This window comes from Clinocottus analis, unplaced genomic scaffold (assembly GCF_023055335.1).
Source record: "Clinocottus analis isolate CAN_PGR_092001 unplaced genomic scaffold, fCliAna1.0.p SCAF_3, whole genome shotgun sequence".
Classification (NCBI taxonomy): Eukaryota; Metazoa; Chordata; class Actinopteri; order Perciformes; family Cottidae; genus Clinocottus; species Clinocottus analis.
This window is the reverse complement of record NW_027176042.1, coordinates 5,985,863-6,001,113: the sequence shown is the minus strand read 5'-3', so window position 1 is coordinate 6,001,113 and position 15,251 is coordinate 5,985,863. Positions and strand designations below refer to the sequence as shown.

The 15,251-nt window shown below is 41.6% G+C and overlaps 1 protein-coding gene across 1 annotated transcript in view; it reads right to left on the bottom strand.

The window, feature by feature from the left end:
• The window catches only part of iqsec1b (IQ motif and Sec7 domain ArfGEF 1b), a 181,351-nt gene that overhangs the window by 64,346 nt on the left and 101,754 nt on the right, over positions 1-15,251 (bottom strand). The window lies entirely within an intron of this gene.

The following is a 15,251-nucleotide window of genomic DNA, read 5'->3' as shown; positions in this document are numbered from 1 at the left end:
AAACATGCCCCATCAACACAAACTCATTGTGAAGATGAGTACAGATGTATGAATTAATTAATGATGAAAGTAGAAACACAGGTCATCAATACTTGATGATTACATATGCTCACCCTCAGTACAAATCTGTGTAAAAAAAAAATCATACTAGCTTTAACACAAAGGTTTTACACTTTAAAAAAAGGAAAAGAAACGACACCTCGGGACTTTGTATTGTTCTGCAAAGGGATACAACGCTTGTGATATTCATTCAGCTGGAATGCGTCAGTGAATTTTTAAACTTTGCCGATGCTTTAAAAAGCCAAACAAACTCAATCGCAGCAGAGAGTGCCGCGGTCGCTCTCTGCTTAATGCAGATATCACTGTTTGGATGGGCGTCGCTGCTCTCCTCCGTGATGATTCAGCTGGCGGTTGGGCTCTGGCAGAAACGTTTAAAAAAAAAAAAAAAAAAAAGAAGACCAGACTGGATGCGATACCGGCGCTCGCAGCGCCACTGAGCGGGCCCAGCGATACGGCAATTATTCAGCCCCAACGCGCGGCTTTGAACTGAGAACAGGCGGCGCTGTGTCAAAAAGCTGCGAGTCATAAGAACGCCAGAGGAAACTTTGACAGTGGGGCGGTGCTGCAGACCGAAACGCACAATCCCATCTCATCCTGCACGCTACAAGGCTGAACCAGTTGATTGAAGGCCTACACTTGTGTATCTAATGGAGCGTTCCATTAATTAAAGTCAACTAAATACTAGAACGGGATCCTGCAATTAACGAACATGGGCCGCACAGCTCGGTTTAATGTTTAAGGGGCTCTCCAGTGATGTAGTGCCTCACTTCCAGAAAGTTGAGGGATTTACAAAGAGATGGATTTTAAAAAAACAACTAACTAATCTGGGTTGTCGGCGAAAGTTGTCATCGCTGTCACTACAATATAGTAATGGATTTAATCTTTAAGTGATGTTGCCAAGAGATCTGTCAAAGAGAGCTTGTAGAACTATTTACACGTCGGAGATATAGTAATCAAAAGCTTTTTAAATAAAAGGCGGAAAATGTATTCCGTTTAAGACATCTTTTTTTGGGCTGTTTTGTCAACTTACAACGAACTGAGGCTCTGGAAAAAAGAACACAGAAAGAAACAAGACACCATCTTGTAATGGGATCACAGAAGCTGCTTTGTTAAGTAAAAAAAACTGTGTTGGGTGTTTACGTATACCGTTATTATGATGTGTACAAAAATCCTTTTGTAAAAAACATTTTTGGGGTGAAAAACTTGAAGAGATACAATTGTTTCAAGGAGATCTCTTAACAGGAATATAAAATAGAGAGAGAGGGATTTATGACTACCATGTCAGCTAAAATGTAAATGGTCCTGTACTTGTATAGCGCTTTTTTAGTTTTCCGACCACTCAAAGCCCTTTAACACTACATGAAAACATGACATCATTCACCCATTCACACACTGATGGGAGGAGCCACAATGCAAGGTGCCACATCAGCAACCATTCATACACATTCATACATCGTAGGCGCAGCTGAGTGTCCTAAGTGCTTAAGTGTCTTGCTCAAGGACACATCGACATGGGCTCGCGGCGCCGGGGATCGAACCACCAATCCCCTGATTGAAAGACGATTCTGCTCACCACTGAGTCACAGTGTTGTATTTCATAACCAGCAGTACACTGAAAGCAGCTGAAAGGCAAAAAGAACTGAATACACTTTAATATTGTTTATTTATAGCCATATAGCCATTGCATACTTTGTTCATATCTCTCTGTTGGCCTATGCAGGCCACATCTAGTCTATAGACCAAGCCTTGAAAACACCAGATCCTACATTTCCCATAATGCAATTTCAAACTTCATGCTCACAATTGATGAATATCTATCTGATTAAAATGTCTACTCTCTAAGTCCAAACTGAGATCACGCCAATGACATCATTTACATTTTGGAAAGCTGCTTCTGAGTCACAGCCGATGCAACTGTTTCACAGGCTGAATCAAACTCCTTTCTGAAATGACATCAAGACTGAAGCTGGGACACAACACTTAACGATATTCCTTTTAAAAAGTGAGCGCTTTTCTTGCTCAACACACGTAAGTTAATGTTGTAAATCTGTCGTCTAAACTGAGCGGTCGAATTTATACTGCAGTAAAAGTAATTTCTCATTCATTTAGCGTAACGAGGGGACGTATTATGGACTGGGCCACACATGTTCCTCTTGCCTTATTAAGGACGAGTGTAAACACTTCCCTTTGTCTCACTAACAGCCATTACGGGAGCATCCCAGGCGCTCAGGGGAGGCCGGCAGCCCATTATTGAGCAGACGGTGGAGCCAAATGGAAGGCCATCCATCATGCGCTTTCTCTGGGGCCCGAGGATTGAGACGTCCACCGTGCCCGATCACCTCTTTCTTTTACAAGGGTAGACAAAGGAAATCTCATTTGAAATGGGCATTAATAACTGCTACTTCACTAATTCAGCCAGAGAAGACGATGATACAATCCCTGCTTTCTCATTGCTTGACATATCATGACAGTAAAGGAGCTGTTTTTGTTGGCTGGACCAGGTGCAGCTCTTCCTGTAACCAGCTGCGGGCTGCGGCTAAATGAGCTAGAGGGAAATGTTATGTTAATAACTGCAGAATTCATTTGGCACCTGGGGGAGGACAAGCCCTTCAGTCCAGCTGAGCTCGGCTTTAATTCACAGGCTTTGACCGTCTTAGGTCAGCGAATCATTACCTCCAGCGAGGCCACGGACTAACAACCAGCACTATGACTGTCCTATTCATTTTGTAATAAAGATAACGACTCCCAAGATGCGTAATCAATTTTTGTTAATGTGTAGTTCAGCCAGTTACTGCAGGATGTCAGATGTCTGTACATTTTATGGAAAATTCCAGTACGTGCCAACTTAAAAATGTGTTTATTATTACCATTTATTATGACAAAAACCCTTTTGTTGGCTCGAGCTTCCAATAGTTTTCCAAAAAACTTTCATGGAAGAGGTTTTTTTTTTCTTCTCTTTCGACATTTCTGTTTCTTCTTTCCAGGTCTACGTGGTTCAGGGAAGGTTCTGTGGTCGGACCATTGGCAGCACTGGAGCGACTGTGGCACAGCGATAGAGCGGGGTCGTCTTTCAGTCAGAGGATCGGCTGTTCAATCCACGGCTCCGCTAGTCCACGACAACGTGTCCTTGTGCAAAACACTTCACCCCGAATTGCTCCCGTAGCTGTGCCTACGGTGAGTGAATGTTGTATGAATGTTAGTCAGTCCTGATGGGCAGGTGGCACCTTGCATGGTAGCTCCTACCATCAGTGTATGAATGGGTGACAAGTAGAGTTAAAGACCTTTGAGTGCTTGGAAAACTAGAAAAGCGCTACACAAGTACAGTCCATTTACCATTTACTGTAAGCAGCTCGACCGCTTCACTCCAAACATAATTTGGCTTGAATATTTTCCCGAGATGTCGTAGGTCAACGACATTGGTTGATAATTCAAAAACTAAAGACAACTTTTCAAAAAACAAACCCTACTTACACGTGGCAAATATGACTCGCTGAAAAATAGATCTTAGTTGGGGCAATTTGGTCAGCAGCGGCTGGGTATCTTATGAAAGACCGTGTTCGTACAAACGCAAAACAACCCAAATCACGCCAACTTCAACCGAGCATGACATCGGATGAACGGTTCGAGAGTTCTTGCTCCATAGTTAGATAAGATATTTTGCACATATTTTTCATGTGTGAGGAAAACAACCCCCCCCCCCCCACACACACACATACACACAAGGCCCAGAAACTAGTCCCACAGCTACCCTTCATCCAAACACCAGCTGGGCCGATGAAATGGCTCGTTAGGGAGAGCTCTACGTCAAGAAAAAGTCTGAATATGGAAATGATTGTGAGTGTGTTCTTGAAACAGTAGAAATGAAATGGTTCCTTATATCTAATTTGATTTTATAACCTAGCCTCTCCCAATGTATACCAGAATTATAACGTCATTCTTCCTCACACTCATACGTGCACATCCTCGCCCTGTTTGTAGAACACGTTTCAAAATCCCGCATCAGCCCGAGCTGATTATTAGGAAAGTACAGCGCTTTATGTTTCCTTGAAAATAAGAAGAATAAAAAAAACAGCTGTGGCAACAGACTTTGCCGCCAGCTACACTGTTCTGCTGATTCAGTCGGCAGAACGGATCCCATTATCTTGTTTATCCTCATGGAAACTTAACAGTTTACTATGTGACCTACATTTTTATTCAACAGATTCAGGTCTCAGATGGGCGCCGATTGGAAACCGAGAAGAAAAGTCAAGAAATATTTCGAGGTACGGTCGAGATAAGGGGTTTGATGCCTTCTTCCTTCGGGGGATATGCGGTTCTCCCCGCCTTGACCCGCTCCCCCCTCCGGGTTCATTAAAGGCCTCGCCCGTTGCGCCTGAACGCTGCGTATATTCCCCAGGACGTATCGGGGGAGTGATAAACCTTATCGCGCCCTCTCCACGTCCCGAGCCCTGGGAGCCGATGAATATTGCCCACGGATCTAACAGCCCCCATGAGCCAGCCGCCACCCAGCGGGAACCGGCCCACGCGTGTAATTGAAGCTATTGTGAGGCCAGCTGAGGTCAGAGGAGGAGCGATGAGCACGTTACTTCCTCCTATTGCTGGAGTTGGACACTGATTGACGGCCATCTCCCTCAGCTTCATGCTCCGCCCTGCCGAGGATCGCGCTCTTCTCCCGAAGGGCTCTCGGACTGAAGATGGAAGCTCACAACGCAGCTCTTTGTAGCCGGTCCTGACTCGACACCGAGGGGAGTCGAGGAAGAGCTGCCGCGTACTGGTACATTCACAACGATACAAAACAGAGAGCGTCAGTAAATACTTGCATTTTGGAAGCTGGAACCAAAAAAGTTGGTATTTTTTCCCTCAATAAATAACTTAAAGCAGGGTCTCCAAGGAGTCACAGGCTAAAAAATATGTTTTTATTGGACCACAGAAAATAAATGTTCTGTCAAAATAACTTTGCACTGCTACTGAACAGTGTACCCTTTGACATGAATGTTTATTGCCGTGCTCAAGTAAAAATAATTTCTGCATGCGCTTCTCTTAAATGTAATTTAAATACATTGAATTCTTCTAAACACTCATGGAGTTCATGACCTTAGAGCCTACTTGAAACGCTATTATGTCATGTGTAAATATGTGAATAAGGAAGGTCAAAACAGACAGAAGTTGTCAAATATTGGTTTCTGTTCATGGAAGTGGGGTATGAATCTAATGTTAGCCTCAAGCACAGTGATATTCCACAAAAGGTGATACATTGAGAGAATATCCCTCAACTTTTGTGCTGCTCAAATATGTACTATTGAAGTTATATTGCCCTTTTATTATCAATTATCGCAATTTTTAACTTTTTACTTACATGCGTTTGTGTCAGTTTTGACTATGAAAGTTAGTTTGAAAAAGTAAAAACTGAGGAAAAGAATACTTTTTCTGATGAAGACAAAATGCAATATTTTATTCCCAGAGAGATATTGCCTTTTAATGAGCAGCTGGACTCGAGTCCACGTCTGTTCGCTGTGGGTTTACAGCTTTCTCTCAGACGCTGCTTATCTCCATCAACCACCGCAGCATCATCTGGACCGGGGAGCACACAGCGCCCTGAGAGCTGTGCTCCCTCTGGTGGCATCCGGCCCTAAAGACTCACACCAACACAAGGGCTGCTGAGTATCATCTGGAGAAATAGATTGCTCTTCAAACGAAAGGTGACATTTATCAAGCGCAATTACCACTGCAGCCGAGTGCGACTGATGGTACGAGCAGGTTGATATACGAGCAGATGATTACTGATATTGTCACTGGGGCAGATTTTTTTGCAGATATGTGGGAAGACATTTCAGCAATGGAGCAGTTTTTGGAAGAGGCGTTTTTGACCTTTAATTTGAGTGATTGGTTTCTTGTCTTTTTTAAATTATATAACTTCCAGTAAAGTTTACTGTTTGACGCTGATATCTTCTTAGCTTTTGTGGAAAATGCGCCGCCTGAGCAGCTTCATGTTTTGTAGAATTGGAGCATCTCTAAACCCTCAACAGAAACACAGCTTATAGATGAAGTAACTTAACACACATCGAGCTGTTAGCCGGGGTGGAAGAAGGACTCAGATCCTTTAAAAGTAGTATTATGTAGTGGAATAGCCCCCGTCAGTGCTGCAGCATTACATATGTGATCATCTGTACATCTACAATACATTAGTAACATATTTATAATGCCTTATAAGCTGCATTAAACACTGTATAATCATAGTCATAGGCACTCCTAAACATGCTAATAATTATTATTATTTTACAATGACCTATTGGGTGAAGGATCACAAACCTTTATTCTGCATGGATCATAATGTATTACAATTCCTATAGTTGGTATAATTTCAAAGATTGTAATAATGCATTATAATCACTGTTTTGTGATTATAAATTACACTAAGTTGTTGTTGCTTGCTTTCAGTAAAGCTTAGATGAAATTATATATTGTTTCACTTTACTTAAAGCAAAAAGCAAGATTAATTCACAGAATGTAATTAATAATTAGATGAATTGATTAGAAAATGAATGATGTATTTAAAAAATCTAATCTTTTACAACTATTATATTCTGATATTATAATACACAAAGACAATGGTGTGAAGTATGATGATACTTGATGTAATAAAGTCATTATAAAAGGCTTTATAATATTCTTTAAAAGCATTATTAATCTTTATGAGTGCTTGTAACTAAATGTATACAGTACTATAAGCAGGTTATTATTAATTTAATATGTTTATTGCAGCAATTATTGATGCAAACCGAGTGCTGACATGGCAAAGCAACAGGGGATGATGCCCCCGGGTAACGATAGCCGTTAGCTTTATGTAGTCCTCTGAAATATTGTCTATGGCCGCATTTACACTTGTATGTATTTGAGTAAATTCCACCACTGAAGACCATACACACAGCTTGCCGGCTGCACAGTGCAGGTTTGGTTCAAGTTTGATTTTCAAAAATGAAAACGAACCACAAACTGTTGAGAAATCCCCGTTCTAGTATTTGACAGATTCCATTGCCTCAGGCCGGTCGAACCGGAGCCTCACTTCGTCCGGTACTGTTCACACCAACGCCACAAGCGAGATGAAAGGTGAAGCAGGATGTCAGTGCAGCCATGCTGTCCAGCCTCGTCTGCTGACTGCTGAACTGTTGCCAGAACAGCCATCAAGAGCGCGCTCCCAAACACATGAACAACACTGATAGGCCTGGTTTAACCCCTCAGACCCACGCTGAGAATCTATCAATCCATCTATATATGACATGATGTGTGTTTGTGTGTGTGTGTGTGTGTATGTGTCTCATCCATCCATCTAATTATCAATCTATCCGTCTATTAAAATTATGTTTGATAAATCAAGCCTGAGCACATTTAATGAGAGAAGACTGCAGGCTGCACACTGAGCCCTACCTACCTACCTACCTACCTACCTACCTACCTACCTACCTATACATCCATCCATCTATACATAGATCCATCCATCCATCCATTCATCCTTCCATACATTATGATGTTATCAATCTATCTATCTATATATGTATCCATATATCCATCTATGTATCATTATATCCATATATGCATACATAGATAAATTCATCTATTAATTCATCCTATTATAAAACTACTAATTTATCGTCTGTCTGTTCCTCCATCCATCCATCTATCCATTATCTATATATTTATCCATCCATTTATCTAACCATGTGTCCTTCCTTCCATCCAACTTTTCAGTGATTCATTCATCAAGTATCAATCAATCCTCCATCCGTCCATCACACTGATGTTTTATCTGCCTCTGAGCATATTTAATGAGAGAAGACGCAGAAGGCTGCACAGTGAGTCCTGCCTCAGCCCAGCTGTGCCCTGCAGGCACACAACACTGTAACAGGAGTCAACAACCCTCTCAGACCATAAAGCATAAACTAAATCATAGGAAATGCACAGAGGACTGACTTATGTGAAATGTAATATGCGTTTCATATGTTGGTGAGTAAACCCAAAATGAACACATGAGGTTTCAGGTAACTGAGTGTTGCTGTCAGGATGTCACTGCATCCTGACAGCAACACGATGCTGTCAGACCAATACAGACGCCAAGCGTGAACATGCAACAGCCTCCGAAAGGCCAGATAACAACATAAAGCTACTGTTTCAAGATATACCCACAAAAACATATTCCTGCCAACGTGTGAAAGGCCATGCAGGACTGGATGTAAGTCGTAAATGATAAAGTAGATAATAGACTAGTTAAAGGACATCTCGAATGTCAAAAAAGTAAATGGTTAAATATATACTTTATTTTAGTTTGACCTCATGTTCAATTCACATCATTTATTTTTTGCAATATACGACATTATACGATGCTAACAGAGGCTGCAAACAATTGATTTGCCTTATGACTTTATTTTTTTAAATATTTTATTAAGGTTTTATGACTGATATAAGCTTCTTTGATAGGAGCCATGTCATCATAATAAAGATGCTCTAAATCGTACCTTCTAGTTTTCCCTAATAGTTGTTAAGATGAAATCCTCGCGTTGGGCTCATTGACGGCTCTGTCTCATCGCTGCTGCGTTTGACAGATATTTCAACACTTCCTCTCAGAAAATAGTTTCAACCAAGGACAAGACAAACTGTACAAATCAAGGATCATTTCTCTGTTTTTATTTCAGGTTGTTTAAAGCAGCCATAATTGATATTATGATATTGATATTATTACTTTATAGTTAGTTTAAGCTGTTTATCTTCACTTTCCTGTACGAGTTCAGTCTTGTCATTCTTATAACGTTGTTTTTATGTGCAGCAGGCAGCTGTTTGCAGTTTTAAAAAAAAAGCTCAGAAAACACTGAAAACTTGCAAACAGTGTTTCTATGTTTTAATCTCCAAGACAACCTGGTTGAACAGCGGGCAGAAAGAGGCCCTGTGCTGCAAACACTGACTTCATCTCCACCTGAATTGTATTTATTATTAATGGATCTTTATGACATTTTTTACGGTTCATGATTACATGACTTGGTGAGACAGGAAACAAGTCAGAGGTTACCATTGCAACCGAAGCTAAGCAGCATATGCAGATAGCAACCTATGTTCACATTCATATCCAATTTGGCCTCATTTTGAGATTGAAAGCCTGCAAGGAACTCAACTTGGAAGTCCCAAATGTCAGGCTGTTTTTTTTTTGTTTTTTTTTGTACCAGCACCTGAGAGCAGTATCACAGCCAGCGATAATCATCAGATGATAGGAAAAGCCCCCACATCTAGATTAGCTGCAAAACCTAATCAAGCAGAGGTCTATCTCTGTCAAGTAAATCTGCTTTTTAGAGATAAAAGGACAAAGGCACGGGCGGAGTGTAGAAACTGCACAACAGGGGACGTGTATAGCTCCTGATGCTAACTGCCATTTGGAGCAGACAGCCTGCTCTGTGACAGCAAGCTGTAACAAACCGCATGCAAGCACAGCCAATACAGGAGCACCACTGTGTGTGTGTGTGTGTGTGTGTGTGTGTGTGTGTGTGTGTGTGTGTGTGTGTGTGTGTGTGTGTGTGTGTGTGTAGGTATACAGCTTTAACCGCCCAAAATTCGCCTCTGTGCAGATTTATGGGAGATCGAGGCCGCTTTGATCTCCGCTACTCTCGGCTGCGCTGCCATGAAAGAGACTTTACAATTAGATCAATTCAGCACAGACAGCGGTGGCAGGAGAGAGGAAATAAAAAAATAAAAAAAATAATTAAAAAAAATATCTATTTATGTCTTCCCCAGTTATGGCGATGCTCGTGTGAGGTCACTCTTGATTAGCTGTAACACGTCTACTTGTGCTGACGGTTTCCAGCTGTAATTACTGTACTGCCGACCTGCTGGAAACAGCCGTTCCCCCCATATGGTGCAGTGCTCTTATATCACGGCGACCAACAACAACAACTGCAACCGCTGCATACTAAACGCACGCAGATCTCCTTTCTAAAGCAGCGAGGCTAATTTGATCCGTTTCCTTTTGGCCCTGTGGCTTTGTTCATGTGGCGTTAGAACAACAGCGAGGATGGGCCGTGGAGGTAGAGAGCAGCAATTACCATTGGCACTGACACCCGACAGTTTAATGCAATGCACAAAGACTGTGAGACACCGCCATCTTTCAAGATATTGAATGCCTCACAGGGAGCGAGGACGGTCTCCCCTTAATATTTCAGCGGCCTCATTCATTATTGAAAAGTGGGCAGACGTCGGTGGCTGGAATTGTAGTAACAGTGGATTGGGAACAATGTTGTTCACAAAAGGTCCTGCAATGCGCTCTTGTATGAACATGCTGACGACAAAGTTTCCAATAAAGTCCAATCCATCAATCTGGGGCTGCAGCTCCAGCAGCTTTATTTGATATCGCTGTCACGGTGAGTGATGTATGTGGACCCTATTAAGCCACTGTAGACACACACAGTTAAGACACACAGGAAGATAAATGACATCGCCCTGTATTAACCGCAGCCACGCCATTTACTATCTGACAGCGGTTTCTCAATAATTAACAGCCGTTCGAGTCTAATTGTTAAGTACTCGTCTGAAGAGCACTTACACATTAATTACCTCAACGCCTTGTCGGGAAACGTGTTGCCATATTATTGCTGCTTTACTCCGATGGCATCCTGAAATAACCATGTGACTGCACCACGGAGTGGAGCTGACAGGTACTTTGTATCGCAAACTCACAACGTTAAGATCAGAGAGTCCATTTCTTCAACAAGTCTAGTTACAAGTGCTGGGCTCAATATCTTAAGATCAGCAATAGATCGAGTGACTCCTTTCCAATTGCAGACTATCATCGTGACGAACCAGCGGAGAATTATTAACCGGCTGTGCACCCCCATTAGCTTTTAGCAATTTATAGTTCATATTGTTTTGTTATTTTACATTTATTTAACTAAATAAGTCAATTGACAACCAGTTCTAAGATTCGGCCTTCCAGTCTTCTCCGACTAAATTATGTTCCCACACAACTAAGCTGCATTCTCAATTACATCGCAACTTTAAACACGTGTGTAGCGGCAACATTGTGAATTGAAACAAAGGAAAAGAGCAATGCAACTTCGCTGGTTATTGGTTTATTGGTTATGTTTAGGCAACACAACTACATGGTTGGATTTGGTTCAACAACATGGGGTGGCTTAAAATCATTACATTTGTTACGTTATTTAAATTACAAACGTAATTTGAAATAAGTCACCACCGACTTTTGGTTTCACACAAGACATGCACAAAGGTATCCTGGGTGAAAGTCCTGTGTAGTTTCAATTCGGCGGACGGTGATATGAAACGTATTCGTGAACAGACAAAAACAAATGTAACCGGAGACAAAATATGAAAATGTAAGTGATAATGCGGTTTTGTCTTTTGGGAGCCGCAGCAGGCAGCTATTGGACAGGCCGACAGAAGTTAGCAAAGAGTTGAGAAAGAAATGATCAGATTATTGCCAGTAGTTGGTGGAGGCCAAAACGGAGAAGAAAAAAGAGTGACTGTTATGCCGTGTTCACACAAAAACATCTGCTAATATTTGCAACGCTTTTTTGCCTGATTTTACTCGCGCAACACTTTATTTTCGCTCTTTCGCCACCAGCTGCAGCGGAAAGGGGGCGCGGCTCGAGCCACTTTACCCAGAGTTACCGGCACGTAGCCTCACTAGCTAACCTAAACTGACCCGGTCACGTTCCTGTAAAACAGTTTTCATTTCCGCTATTGACCATGAAACATTAACAACTATTTCTGCGTTATACTTGTTGCGGAAATACCACAAATGTCGGGACCGGCAGTCAGTTGAATTCTGCTACGGCGGGACGGCGGTGATATCGGGCGGAGCTTCTCCACGCTGAATGGCTTCAGCGTCCGGCGAATCTTTCGCCAGAGTTGAAATATTTCAAAATGTTCGCAATGCTTTTTCACGTCATTCGAGCCTCGCGCAAATATTTTGCAACTCTTTCGATGTGAACACACCATGAGAGTTGTTTTTGTTGGGTGGCCAGAAACCTCAAATAAATGTTCAGCGTCTGGCCACAAGTCGCAATTATAAACTGACTCAGTGATGTCAGAGCACAGCAATATGTATATAAATGATGCAAACATCACCAAACTTTAGCCACTTCAAACTTTTTACTTGGAAGATGATGAATGTGTGACTGTATAGTGCACGTGATGGAAATGCATCATAAGTGTGTTCTTCTTAAATGTGTAGTTCATCTTGACCCAGTCTAATCGGCGCCAACCGAGGAGGGCAATATCTCGGTATTGTTTTGGATTCTTTTCCTTTGTTTTCTTTCTATGTCTCTCACTCTTGACTCTCAGGGCCGCTGCCAAACAGCATCCTCCACACAGGCATCAAGGCTTGTCTGGTGGGAAGGAGGCCACTGCGAGGAGAAGCAGGGGGGACAGGGCAAACATTTCAATCATAATTGTTGACGTATAAAACTCATGGTGAACTATTTTTCGGAGTCAGACCCCCGAACCTGAGCTCTGTCCATTCATTTGAATTATTCCAATTAATATTTTTGGTTTAATAAATGCTTCAAGACATTTGAGTGTTTCACATTGCATTTGTTTTCTCTAAAGGAGATTTATAAAGTTAATTAATTTCCATAGCAGTGCACATCTCTACCTCGAACAGAAAAAATCCCAAAAGAATAAATCACATTCACCATCACGTAAAGCTTAAAATATTACTTTTGTCTGAAAACGTGAAGAACTACGAAACTGGAGAGGCAAGCTTTCCATCCAACAGTGAAACTCATGTTTTGTTTGAATCAGCACTTTACCATTAGAGACTAAACCTGTGTCCAAACTAAACAACGATCACAAGATTCTGAGGCAATAGTATTTACAACAAACCCTTATTTGTGTCAGAAAGATAATAATTTGAAAGAATCAATGTGTATGTTTGAAACATAAATATGACTTTCAGTAAAAACACAAGGCTTTTTACTTGCAAAACAGTATTACATTGTGCTATTGCTATGAAGAGCCTGAAACACAACAAGTCACGACAGGTCCACTTATTTGTTACAGATATGGACAACCACAGACACTTAACCAGCGTGTGGACACTCTGCAAGCTTGCCAAGAGAGAAGAGTATAGCCCCAATCTGATTTCCACACTTCCTTGTGTCACTACAGATTGGATTAGTTCTGGCCTGCTCTGTCTAGCAAGAGCAAAATGGATGAGAAGCTGATTACAGCCAGTCAGAGACCGGGGGGAGCAAGTGTTTCAAAAACAAGACAAAGATGCTCTTGGTTGAATCTTGACTACAAAATAAACCATTGGTGCCAGAAATGGATCCAGCCAGCAACGTATAAATGTGTCCTCATAAGAAAGACAGCAACAAACACGCCATGATCTACTTTGGAGCAGCAGAATATTACACAGAGTCACTTGGCCTTGCCGCCCCTCATTAGTTGGACAAGAGACATCAGCTTTGCATCAAAAAAATGAAGGCCTTTCGATTCTCTTGCTTCAAACCAGACAGGAAAATACCATAAATAAGTCAAAACAATGTTTATTATGACCCACTCTCATGCTGCCGGATTCTTGGGCGATCATGTGATCCGTCGGGGCACTTCAGGAATCTCAGCGCTGTGAACCAGACCCGCCAGCGACCTCGAGGTGCGGTGGATCACATGATCGGCCACGGCAGTCGATCCCCGGCATCTGTGCCCTGGTATGGGCGGAAGGGGCTGCTGGGTAATATGATGAAAACCCTGCTTAGCACAGGCAAGTCCCTCAGTGGAACAGATGAAGGCTCCTTCTTTCTTATGTAATACCGCGCCAGTGAAGCAGAATGTATGACTTTTATGTGACTTTTATGTGACTCCCCTGCTGCCTGGTACCACTGAGACTGATACAGCATATTTGAGTCGGCTTCCTAACGCAGTCCTTGTTCAAGGATGTGCAGTACAAGCCCAGCGACAATACAAGATTATTGCTTTGTACCTTCTTGCATTTAATGGCATTCAAAGTTGTTGTGTTTTTTTACATTCAATCAACACCGATAGAATATCAAGCTGACAATATTGGAAATAATGTGGAAAAATACTGAGTATTTTACGCTTGTTACGTGAGGTTGTTACGCTTGCTATGTAAGCAAGTTCGCTAACAGCGGTGGTAATTTATTTATTGATGTCAAACGTGTTTTATGAAACCTATTCTTCATTCAGAAACTTGACATTTAACATATTCTGAGGTTTGCAGAAATGTTCAATGCCAACATCAGTTCTTCGGAGTGCGTTGCATGAACGCTTGATGCACAAAACTCTGCATAAATCCTCCAGTACAGTAAAGCGTTCACTCCGTCTTGAATTCATGAATATTTACAGTTTTCTTGTGCAGATTCCTCATTAATATTGATCACCTTCATTAATATTGGTATAGCTAGAAGCAATAGTCATTAATCTGAGCAAAAATGTTTAAGAGTTGTTTTCCTGCAGGAAATTATATGTTTTCTGTAAAACAGATTGTTAAATATTCGACGAGACTCTTTTACTGCTCTCTCCCTGAGTCATGTATCTACTGCTTCACAAAATGTGATTGTATTTGTGTGTTGAGGAGAAAACATCCCTAAATTGACTATGTATATGCATGTTGAGGCCCAACTACCGTGACAGGCTTCAATTGGAGGGATTCAAATTGACCAAAACAGTGAGATTAAACCGGCTGAGAGAAGAGGATGCATCGATAAAAGGCTTTGAATAATAATAACACTCTAGGAAAAGGGGGGAGACTGCCTTCTTCAGACCCCTTTCTAAAAATAACTCAGCCAGCGTGACATCAGAGCTCCACAAATACCGTCCACCTTTTACTTCTTGTTGGTGCAGCAGAAAAAGTCTGTGTGGTAGCATCAATATCAATACAATAGCAACATGCACACACACACACACACACACACAAAATACATGCACGTGCACGGACCAGCACACACATAAATGTCCCAAATCCTTTCAAAGTATTTCTGTTTTAGAAATGAGACGCATGAATTGCTGGGAAATAAGAAACATTATAAACATTATTATAATGTTTTGTATTTCCTAGCTATCCTGAATATCTCAAGTGAGCATTTGTCCCACAGCACGTTTTTGCTGACAAAACTCTCATATTTTCCTCGCCTACCACCTGATTCCTCGAAATCCCCCAGCATGCAACATTTACA